This window comes from Pelophylax lessonae (genome assembly GCF_965119305.1).
Source record: "Pelophylax lessonae genome assembly, chromosome: 3".
NCBI classification, from domain to species: domain Eukaryota; kingdom Metazoa; phylum Chordata; class Amphibia; order Anura; family Ranidae; genus Pelophylax; species Pelophylax lessonae.
In genome coordinates, this window is record NC_138770.1 from 74,938,198 (window position 1) to 74,950,297 (window position 12,100).

Genomic DNA, 12,100 nt, shown 5'->3' on the forward strand with positions numbered 1-12,100 from the left:
TCGCACACAGCATTTGAAAGACCTCCGGGTGTAGGGACCATTCCCCCTGGTCCAGGGTCTGGCGGCTCAGATAGTCGGCCTGCCAATTTTCCACACCCGGAATGTGAACTGCTGAGATCGCAGATACATGAGTCTCGGCCCAAGACAGAATGTCGGTCACCTCCCGGGCCGCCCGAGCACTCCTGGTGCCCCCTTGGTGGTTGATGTAAGCCACCGCGGTAGCATTGTCCGTCTGTACTCGGACAGGCAGGCCCCGGAGACGGTCCGACCACTGGAAAAGACAGAGTTTGATCGCTCGCAATTCCAGCACATTTATCGGGAGGGAGGACTCTTCCTCCGACCAAGTGCCCTGGGCAGACAGGTTGCCCAGGACTCCACCCCAGCCGACAGGCTGGCATCCGTGGTAATCACCGTCCACACCAACGGACGGAAGGACTTGCCTTCCGCCACCGACGGGGACTGGAGCCACCACATTAGAGCCAATCTGGTCTGACGACTCAAGGAGACACTCAGATCCAGGGACTGAGGCAGTCTGTCCCACCTGGTCAGGATCTCCGTCTGGAGAGCCCGCGTGTGAAACTGAGCAAAGGGGATCGCCTCGAAGGCAGACACCATCAACCCCAGAGACCTTATACAGGTTCTGAGTGACGAGGACGGGTTGTCCCTGAGGGACCTGATCTCGTCCTGCAAGGTCCGGAGCTTGTCCTCCGGCAAGAACACCTTTGCCTGAGCAGAGTCCAGAATCATTCCCAGATAGGGAAGACGAACCGATGGAGGCAACGCCGATTTTTGAATGTTGATGGTCCATCCGAACTCCTGAAGCGTCTGTACCGTGAGGGACAGATCACGCACTAGGTCCTGGCTGGCATGTGCCCTCAAAAGGAGATCGTCCAGGTAACCCAAGACCGCAATGCCCTGTGCCCTCAGCAGGCCCAGAACCGGCGCCAGCACTTTGGTGAAAACCCTGGGTGCCGAAGCGAGACCGAAAGGTAACGCCACAAACTGGTAGTGGTCCTCTGCGATAGCGAACCGAAGGTACTGCTGATGACCCTCGAAAATGGGGATGTGTAGATACGCATCCTTCAGATCGAGGCCAGGAATTCCCCTGGACTCAGGGAGGCCACCACCGAACGGAGAGTCTCCATACGGAACTTCCGAACACACACGAAGCGGACACGAAGCGGTTCAGCGATTTCAGGTCCAGAATAGGACGCACTTTGCCCTCCTTTCTGGGCACAGTGAACCGATTGGAATAAAATCCCCGAAACCTGTCCCGATGAGGCACCGGGACAATCACCCCCTGAGACAGAAGGTCCTGCACCGCTTGGTGCAGGTCCTGCAGACGCCCCGGAGACAAGTGAAGATTTGAGGGAAAAAATCTGTCCGCCGGCCTGGAAAGGAATTCGATCTTGTAACCCGATCGAATGATTTCCTGAACCCACCTGTCCGATACCCGGAGCAGCCAAGGTTGGAGGAAACCGCGCAAACGTCCCCCCACCCCAGAAATGGGTGAGGGCGCCCCTTTAGGCAGAGGAGGACTGACCCGCCTAGCCGGCATTGCCGGACTTCTGCTTACCCGCCCAGGGCTTCTTCTGGCTGCCCTGGGCCTTGAAGGGCTTGCCCTTGGACTGGTTCCGAAAGGACACCTGATTGGATCTAGGCGCAGAACCCCGCTTGCCTCGAAAAGACTTGTTCTTCGGGTTCTGGGGCAGCATAGTGCTCTTGCCCCCCGTGACGCCTTTCACCAGGGTATCCAATGCCTCACCAAAAAAGGCGAGAGCCAGCATAGGGAAAATCAGCAACCGTTTTCCGTGAGGACTGGTCGGCCGACCAGCTCTTCAGCCATATCAGTCGCCGGTTAAGCACCGCGACACTAGAGAGGCGAGCCACCAAGGGGGCCTCATTCAAGGCTGCATCACACAAGTACATGACTCCCTGGTGGATCTGATCCACCATTTCCAGCCGGGCAGGCGGGACCCCATTAGACACGAGATTGCCTCTCAGCATCTTAGTCCAATCAGCCACCGCCTGTGCCACCAGAAAGGATGCGAAAACGGGTTTGAGCAATGAACCCGCCACCGTATAGGAATGGCGTGCTAGAGGACTCCAACCGCCGGTCCGTGGGATCCCGGAAAACCGGGGTATCCTCAGTAGGAACCAAGGTAGCCTTGTTCAACACGGCCACAGTGTGATCTACCTTCGGAGGCACACACCATTGTGATTTCGTAGCCGGCGCAAAAGGATAAAGCAATTTGAACCGACTAGGTACCAGGAATGGACGTTTTAACGCGCGCCACATCTCCTTAACAGTGTAATGAAACTCAGCTGGGCAGGGGAAAACCTGCACAGACTTGCGGGTCCTGTGCGTCTCGAATGAGGACACAACGCCCGGAGGACTGGGCTCATCCTCCAAATGTAAGGTGTCCTTAACAGAAATATTCAACACATTCATGGTCGCCCGTTCTTCAGGCGACCCTGGGGAGGAGGTATCAACCCCCTCCACCTCAGCCTCCCCCTCAGACCCCGGGGGGTCCAAGGATGAGCGGGACCCTGAAAAGGGCACGCTCGCAGCAGCAGCCATATCCCCATCTGAATCAGAAGAGAGAGACATTCTGGGCCTCTTCCTCGCAGTGCGTTCAGACATCAGCATTTCCATATCAGCCACCAAAGTCGCTACCACAGCAGCCAAATCGGGTCGCAGTGGGGCCACAGGAGAACTGGGGTCCCCCACTAAAGCTGGAGGAATCCATCACCCCAATGCAAATACAAAGTACTGTGCCTTTAAAATCGATGCGGCGTGTGCAACCCACCGCTGCAGCTATACTGACAGAAGACCCCAAAAGGAGAAGATAAACTGAGGCCAGAAGCGATAACACAGAGGAAAATTCAGAGCAATAACCTGCAGAGCTCGCAGAGCGTTGCAACCGATGTCCTGCATTCCACCAGGGAATCAGAAGGAGCGGAGAAGCCCCAAAACAGTATCCCCCAGCAGAAAAGCCATACCAGGTTGTATACAGGGTGCGACACCTAGCGGTGGCTGCAACCCGGAGCCTTCCCATTTGTTTTTAATCTCTTACAAGTGAAAGGCTCTATCACCCATTTTTTTTACCTCTGCTTACAGCAGCACATATTATTTAGGTTTCTTTACTGTGCACAATCACCTTTAACTTGTTTTGAGATTGGATACACACTACACTTGGTACATTTAATTTTAAATAAAAACCACTGTCTTGTTTCAGCCTTGTGTTTTCTTTGCACTAGCACTTTTTTCACTATAACTGGTCTCTGTATAAAAAAAAAAACAAAACTGTGAGTCACATGTGCACTTTATAATTTATATTCATCTTACTAAAAAAGCACATTTAGCACTTTCATTATTTTATACCACTGCTCACCAAAGTGTTCTTAACCTTTTAAAATGGTAGCGCCGTTCACAACCCCACTTGCACACATTCCAAAAGATAAGGAAGGCTGAGACCGAAGCCCCAGCACAGGTAGCCTGACTACTCCTGACGCTAGGCAGATTAAAACTGAGTTGGGAGTGGTGATGCAGGGGGGGTATTGACCAGATGGGACAGCCCCCATGGGTATGTATATGCTAATGTCTTTGTCTTTGGACTAAGTCTATATGCCTAGCTACTCCTGCGGATGGGAAGTCAATACCCAACAGTGATGACTTAGAGGAAGCGGCGACTGTCGGAGGACGTAAAAGGAAAACCTTTTTTGGTGGTACCCCCTTCCCCTTCCTTAATCCTCACCTAGTCAAGGATGACGTTGCTTCAGCCCCCTTCCTCCTGCCTGTGGCCTCATCCTCATCAGAAAACATCACACTCTTAGAAAATATCCATGAGCAACAACAGAGTCTAAGTACATAGCTATTAATATTTTGGCCTGTCTCTTAAAATAGAGTTTACCTTTCATTTTCAGAGTCTTCAGAGAGAGTTGGCTTCACATCATTATTTTGCGCCTGCACGGTGCTTAGAAGCTGTGTGATCTGTAGTTCTCTGGATTCATCCATACGCACAACAGCTCTCTATAAAAAAAAAAATGTTAGATTCTGTTATAATGAAGATTATTTGTTGAAAAATCACGATCTCGATTCATTCCCCCCCTCACGATCTTAAAATGGCACTTCCTCGATTCTTGCAGAGCTGTTCTCTGCTCACTCACAGCTGTCAAAAAAAAAAGAGCCTCAGGCAAATGTTTATCAACATTGTGAAGTCTGCTAGATAACTATAAACACAATGTTTTACAATGTATCATTTTTTCAGAGGGAACCCAGCCGTGCACACCACAATCCCGGATCCCGCAGGGCAGGTCCAGACTGGCCATAGGCCGAGCCGCATGTCTGAGGCTGCTCACACCAGGCACTGGGATGTTGGCATCCATGCTGTCCGCCGGCAGCCTGGCACATATGCGCACATGATTAACAAGTCCAACAAGCTGCTGCTGTTGATTATCTTGCAGTATGTGTGTCTGGGCAAGGCTGGCCAGAAGATGTGCACCTGTCACCGGCCCGGCAAAGAGGAGATCTGGGCCGGTTGGAGCTGCGGGCTGCACACTGACTGGACAGAGCGGACCATCTGTCTGCCCGTTGCGGTGGACAACAAGAGGTGATCCGGTTCAGGGACTGTGGCATATACAGGGGCATCATTTAGCCTCTCTGTAAAATATGGCATTGGACAGGTGGTCTACAAGAGAGACCAGAAAAGGTTACAGAGAGGTTCTCAGTAGATAGTAGTTGACCAAAAATCTGCCCTGCAGATCAGGCATGTCCAGCCTGCGGCCCGGAAACGCAGGCAATGCGGCCCACCGGCCGCAGAACTCAAGATAGTCTCCCGCCTTTGGCCGTCGGTTCACAGACAGCCGCAAGTGCCGTGTGATCTCCCGGCTGCTGCGGGAGACTTAGGATGTTTGCAGTCAGTGACAGAGCCGCTGCTTGCTGTATAGGTCCAGCTCTGTCACAGGCTGAGCGATATGAAATACAGTCAGCCTCTGACAGGAGCCATACAGGAAGCAGTGGCTCTGCTCTCTACTGCAGCCGCTGCTTCCTCCAGCAGTACCCGACGTCATGACCAGCAGTACCGGCACCGCAACACACCAGCAGTCTGCAAAATAAGTAGAAAATATATGTGCATTAGCATGTGTAAATTGTTGCAATATGTTTTTTTAATAAATAGTTGTGTTTTGTCATAATATGTCATGTCCTTGTTCATACATGTATGAATAAGGACATGATATTTTCTGGGTGCAAACTATCCCTCACCAAATAACTGTAAATATCCCAGCATGTGCAGTGTTTCTGACTCCTACCACCATGACCACTTCAAATCACTGGTGGTTAGAGTGTTCCTTTAATATCTCTCAGAAAAAGTAAACCTCTGTATACTGATTCCATTTCATTTGATCATCCTCTAGTTGTGTTAAATTAGTGCGGGGGGGGGGGGGGGTAGTGCGGCGGCCCAGGAAGGGCGCAGCGGCGTTTTATTACTTATATACCTGGTTGGACACCCGTGCTGTAGATAAAAACAAACTGTGCTTTATGATCACGATTACATTACGTCCTGAGTTCCCCGGTCTTCCTTGTTTCTAGGAAAATCCTGAACCTTTAGAGCAGGGCTTCCCAAACTTTTTTGGGCCGAGACCCACTTATGAATACAGATTTTTTTCGGGACACACTTGCTTGTAATTGAATTGTAAAGCGCTACAGAATTAAGGTATAGCGTGCCCCCTTTCAATGCAGAGAGAGCAGTGTGCCCCCTTTCAATGCAGAGATGCCAGCATGCCCCCTTTCAATGCAGAGATGCCAGCATGCCCCCTTTCAATGAAGAGATGCCAGCATGCCCCCTTTCAATGCAGAGATGCCTGCATGCCCCCTTTCAATGCAGAGATGCCTGAATGCCCCCTTTCAATGCAGAGATGCCAGCATGCCCCCTTTCAATGCAGAGATGCCAGCATGCCCCCTTTCAATGCAGAGATGCCAGCATTCCCCCTTTCAATGCAGAGATGCCTGCATGCCCCCTTTCAATGCAGAGATGCCAGCATGCCCCCTTTCAATTCAGAGATGCCAGCATGCCCCCTTTCAATGCAAAGATGCCAGCATGCCCCCTTTCAATGCAAAGATGCCAGCATGCCCCCTTTCAATGCAAAGATGCCAGCATGCCCCCTTTCAATTCAGAGATGCCAGCATGTCCCCTAGTGGGCTTTTAAATTGTACTTTTTTTTTTTTTTTTTTTCCCCTCACTGCTGTGATCTGCTGCTCCGTTGTCGGCGACCCACACTTTGGGAAGTCCTGCTTTAGAGTGTTGACAGATAGACCATGATATGCCCAGTCCTGAAAGAAATCCAACGTAGATGGAATGTCTGGGGGACCGTGTGTATGGTCTGACAACCATGAATTGAATCTGGTGACCAGTTTACAGCAGCTAACCAAAGGCTGAGAACCCCTGCGATCTTAGGAGCTCCTCTTCAGAAGCCACACAGCCAGATTCAGAGAAAGCACCCGAGGATAAAGTACTGGCCCCTGCAAAATCAAATCTTAGAAGTTTTCGAGAGCTTAGGAACCTTATTCCAAGGCTGTGATGTATCCTTGGAAGACGGAAGCTGCTTCCTTTTTAAACTGCTTGAGAAAAACTGTTTTCTTTCAGGGTTCTCCCACTCAAAATTGATTGTGTCCAAAAGGGAACTATGCACCGGGAAGACTCTTGGCTTCTTGGTGTGCATACCCTGATACATTAGGTCATGTTTGGAAGAGTGTACATTTTCCATTTCAAGGGTATTGTAGATTGTCTTTAAAAGATCATCTACGTCGTCTAGCATCAATTTATACATTTACCCCCTAGAGGATTCACCTACCTCCCTCGCTAATACTTCCTCTGACCCCGAATCAGACCTTTCAAGAAACATGGGACCCAAGATCCTCACTAGGATCTTTGTCCCTAGGCTCTGGGACTGGAGGAGCGAAGAGACGTGCATTTCACCAATTAGGGACTTAAAAGACTGAAAGGTAGATACTAACTCATCCTTAACCGATGAAAAGATCTTGTGACAGGCAATCACTGACTCTTCATTCATAAGGCTATCTATGCAAGTGCGACATAAAGGTTTGATCCAGGAAGAGCCAACAAGCTTTGCCGCACACATTTAGGGAGCCCTGCGTCTGGACTTTGTCCTAATACAAAATAGTGAAAGCAGAAGGCCTGTCACCCAACCCTTTGCATACCTCACCGTGCTTTGGGAAGAAGGTACTCCCTGCCAAATTTGACAAAAGTGTGCCTAAAGGTATAAGGAAAAAAAGGTGAAAATCCTCACAGGCCTCCCTTCTGGGGATTTTCACCTTTTTTTCCTTATACCTTTAGGCACAAAAGGACCGCCTTTTAAGGTTAAAGTTTAACATGTTTCCTGTCCCGGGGGAAGAGCTCTATGTCTCAGCGGCTGCCCTGGAATACAATATGAGAAAATAATCTAAAGTTGTGGTCCTGTCTGGCTAGAGAAAACTAAAATCAAGGGACTGGGGAGGGGTGAACTCTTATTATATGAATGTGGATCATGTGTTTCCTGTCTAGGAGGGGGGAGGCCTCTCTGGTGTAGCTGTCCCAGAAGACAACTTGGAAAAACCTATTGGAACTGTGTATCCAAATTAATATCACTGTCTAAATCGGGGGTCTCCAAACCCCGGACCGTGGCCCACATCTATGTTTTCCCCAGCCCGCAGCTCACTCAGACACTGCAGGTCGGAATTTTTTTTCAAAAGCCCTACTGTTCTAAGCAGTAGTCCTGGTGAACAACAGACAAAGCTGCTCCCCCCACCCCCTTTCGCACTGTTACGTTGTGCTGTGGATTGGTTGCTAGGATGGCCAGTGTCCTAGCAACCAAATGACATCAACAGCACCTCCTGGCTAAAGCCAGATGTTTAAATTAGGGATCCTTCTGCATTCAACCTGCTTGTAGCAGCAGGCGGGAGCCAGGAGGTGCAGAAGAGCTGTACTATGCCATTACTGTAACAGCAATGTAAGAGGCAAATGGGAGCAATGTGCTGGACAAATATGTGCTATGAGGACACAGATTAGGTGGTGGCTCTGATGGGGGGTGGGGGCCCAGGCATGTCTATGGGCTCTAATGGGGGGGGCTCTGATGGGTAAGTGTAAGGCTGAATCTGAGGGAGACAAAGATATAAAGGGGGGATCATTAGGAGGACACTGACACTAACTATGATGGAGACACCAATGAAACAAGGGACTTTCTTGTAAGGGTGGACTTTGACCAGAGAATCTGTGTAAGGGGGACTCCGATTTGGATTATAATGTGAAGGTAAACTTTCAAATCTTTTCCTTGTACAGATATCCAGTTTATTTGTTGTATTCATTCATTTTCATTTATAAATACATTTTTTTTTTCTGGCCGGCAAATATTTGTAAAATCTACAACATGACCCTTGTGCTGAAAAGTTTTGAGACCCCTGGTCTAAATGAATAACTAAAAATGCCCAATTAGAGTAAGGCTGGGTTCTCACAGCAGGGGTCCGATGCTTCCTTGTTCTCCACTTCAGGCACAAATTTCCAGCGGGATTCGGACCTGAAACAGACCAGAAGATGCAGAGGGCTCTTCTGCAAAGCCCCGAGCTGTGTGAACTGGCTCCATTGAGAGCTGGTCACAGTCTCCTGACATGCAAATTGGATGGTGGGAAATCCACAGTGTGAACCCACCACTCACTATTTAATGTGGAGTTCCACCCATTTTTGCAAGTTGAGCTGTATGCAATCCCCTTTAAATATGCTAATACCAATCTAAACTATTTTTTTTTTAAGGAAATACCTTTAATCTTCTGTATTTATCTGCACTTCCTGGTCCTGATGCTTTCAGCGATTACGTCACTCGGCGATTTGCAAGGCCTAGTAACGAAATCTCGTGTGATTTCCAGGGCTCAGGGATGTTTTACATTCAGTCCGTGCTGCGCCCGCCTCCGCCCCGCCTCCTATCAGTGACTGAAAGCATTACATCCCTAGAACTCACTGAGAGGAGGCGGGACGTAGGCGGGGTGGGGCGGGGCAGTGTGTCAGATGTATTATCCAATGATAGTGAGAGAGCAGAGGGGAGAGAATGTAATGTCAGATTCTGCCTCCCTCTCTGCATTAGATTCTATGGGGAAGGAATGGCTTATTCTTCTGTGATTATCATACTGAGAAATGGAGGAATATTATCTGATTACAGAGCAGTCACACAGCTCGGGGGACATTAAAGGGGCACTCTAATCCGCACGGGGGACATTAAAGGGGAACTCTAATCCGCACGGGGGACATTAAAGGGGAACTCTAGTAACTTCCGGTTCCGGCGCCGCATGGAGTAGGTGAGCGTTCTCCAGCTCCCGCGGCGTGACCCCCAAAAAACTGCTTAAAAAGCCTGCCCACAGCCTAGAATCGGCTCCTACCCCCCATCGGAGGTCCATCGATCCCCAGGGACCCGGCAACACCACTTCAAATTCGGCCAGATGGAGCGGTTCCTTGAGAAGGCCGCGTCACGACCTCCGCCGGCCCCTCTGCAAATCGAGGCCCCGGTCTCGGCCTGCTCCGGCGCTGCTGCGGAGCCCACAGCTATGGACACATCCCTGCAACAGCCGGGCTCAACACAGCAGCCCCCTACACTGACTTTATCCCCCACCTCACAAGGTACCTCCACTGAGCAGATTGCTCAAGCAGTAGTGGCTTTATTAACCCCTACCATCTCGGCCTCAGTGGAGAAAGCGGTGGCTGCTGGCATGGCCAGCATAAAGAAGGAGCTGGAGTCACATTCCAAGAGGCTCAATGAGGCTGAATCCCGCTTATCCAATGTCGAGGATGAGCTATATCAGATGCAGGGATCTGAACAGTCCCAGGACAAGCTTAATCGCATCATAATGGATAAACTGGAGGATTTGGAAAATAGATCGCGTCGGAGCAATCTGCGATTTATAGGGATTCCGGAGAATGTTGCCCCCTCTGCTATACCTGAACTTTGCGCAAAAAAAATCCCTGCTGCTTTGGGGCTTTACGGTAAATGTGTGGTCGAACGGGCTCATAGGATGGGGCTATACTCCGAAGATCGTAAGACTCCACGCCCGATAATCGCGAAGTATCTGAACTACGCGGACAAGTCTGCTATCTTACAAAAATTTCGGCAAACTCCCAATTTCCAAATTGAGGGCATGAAGATTCTGATATTTGCGGACTATTCGGTTGATGTCGCAAAAAGACGCAAAGCCTTTCAGACTGTATGTTCAAAACTGCATCAGGAACACCTGAAATTCACCTTGGCCTATCCGGCGACTCTGCGCCTTCGTGCACCTAACGGCGACCAAATGGCATTTCAGGATCCAGAGGAAGCAGAAGCTTTTGTTCGCTCGCTCCGCCTGGGGGATCAGGGCCCCTCATCATCTGCCAAAGCCCTTCCCTTTTCCAGACCGTTGGACCAAAGGAGCCCCAGGAAGGAATCTCCCAAACGCCAACGATATGCCGACGTGGTTAGCTCTGGTTGCCCGAATGTCCCGCGCTGACAAGGACTCCCCATGGTTGGCTGTGCTTTGCATTATTGGGCTGACGCCTGGGACTGTTCCCACTAGGCCGCGGGCCTAGAGGACTCGTGGCGCCCCTGTCATTCTCTCAGGTTTGATGTTTAAGCCGCTTTTGTTTTCAATGAAATGTTACCCCTGTTTGTACCATTGCCTAGGTTTATAGTTCAGTGTACCGATTGCCTTATCACTATGTGCTCACGCTCTTTTTCTGCTCTGCACACCTCGGCTGTCCAGTATGCCAAGATAGGTTGGGAACCCGGGTTACTGTGACCACTCGGGCCGTTCAGTGGGTCTTGACATCCCTGCCCAACTCAGGGGGCACGCTTGGTGGGCTGGGCTCCGTGTTGTACACATGCGGAAAAAAGAGAGGTACATACTGTATATACTACTGATCTGCTATGGTATTTTATGTGTTTATACATGGTTCCATCCCATTCTCCTACCCGTCTCATCCCCACCCCGTCCCCCTATGAAGGTGTGCTTATGTCTTCAGCCTGCGAGCTCACGGATACGAGAGTCTCTACGGGTCAATCGCATCTCGGTATACTCCATTACGCTGTCCCAGGGTAAAGCTGGGTCATATATGATTGCTTCTGATCTAAAATCCCTCTATCCCGTCCCATGCCTATCGTAACTTGGAACGTTAAGGGCCTCCGATCCCCGGTTAAGAGGATGAAAGTCTTGCACCACCTTAAACGGCTTAGGACAGACATCGCTCTCATCCAGGAATCCCATTTGCTTGCGGAAGACATGAAGCGCATGGAGAAACTCTGGGTGGGCAAGGTCGTAGGGTCACCTGCCTCCGGCCGCAAAGCCGGAGTGCTGATCTTATTCCACAAACGCCTCCCGGTGGAAATCCTTTACACGGAAGCGGATAATGAGGGGCGGTATGTATCTGCACATATACGCCTTTACAACACTGAGCTAGTCATATCCAACATATACGCCCCTAATGTCCTGGATCGTTCCTTCCACGCCGCAATTGCGGCTCGGCTTCTCACCCTTCCCGATATCCCCCGTATTGCGGGCGGTGATTTCAACGCGGTAATGGACCCTGTTCTAGACAAATCCTCACCCCGGCAGGGACAGCCTACTACCCCACGAGATGGCCCCACTCCACTGGCGTCGGTAATAGAATCACTCTCCCTGACAGATGTTTGGCGACATTCGCACCCCACGGATCGGGAATATTCTTTCTACTCCCACCCCCATAAAATATTTACTAGAATCGTTTACCTGTTCTGTACTGCCTCCCTCCTCCCCCTCCTGCGTGATGCCACCATACATGACATAGCGATCTCAGACCACTCCCCAGTTTCCGTATCCCTAACACTATCGGAATCCCCCCGACCCCTCTTATCTGGAGATTCCCTTCCTACCTGAAAAACAACTCGGATTTTGTCTCATACTTACATCGAGCGTGGGAAGAGTACTCGTCGACAAATTTGCAACACAGTAGCTCCCCTCTCCTCTTTTGGGAGGCGGGGAAGGCCTTTCTGAGGGGCCGTATCATATCTTATGCGGCGGCTTTTAAGCGGCACACTAATAGCAGGT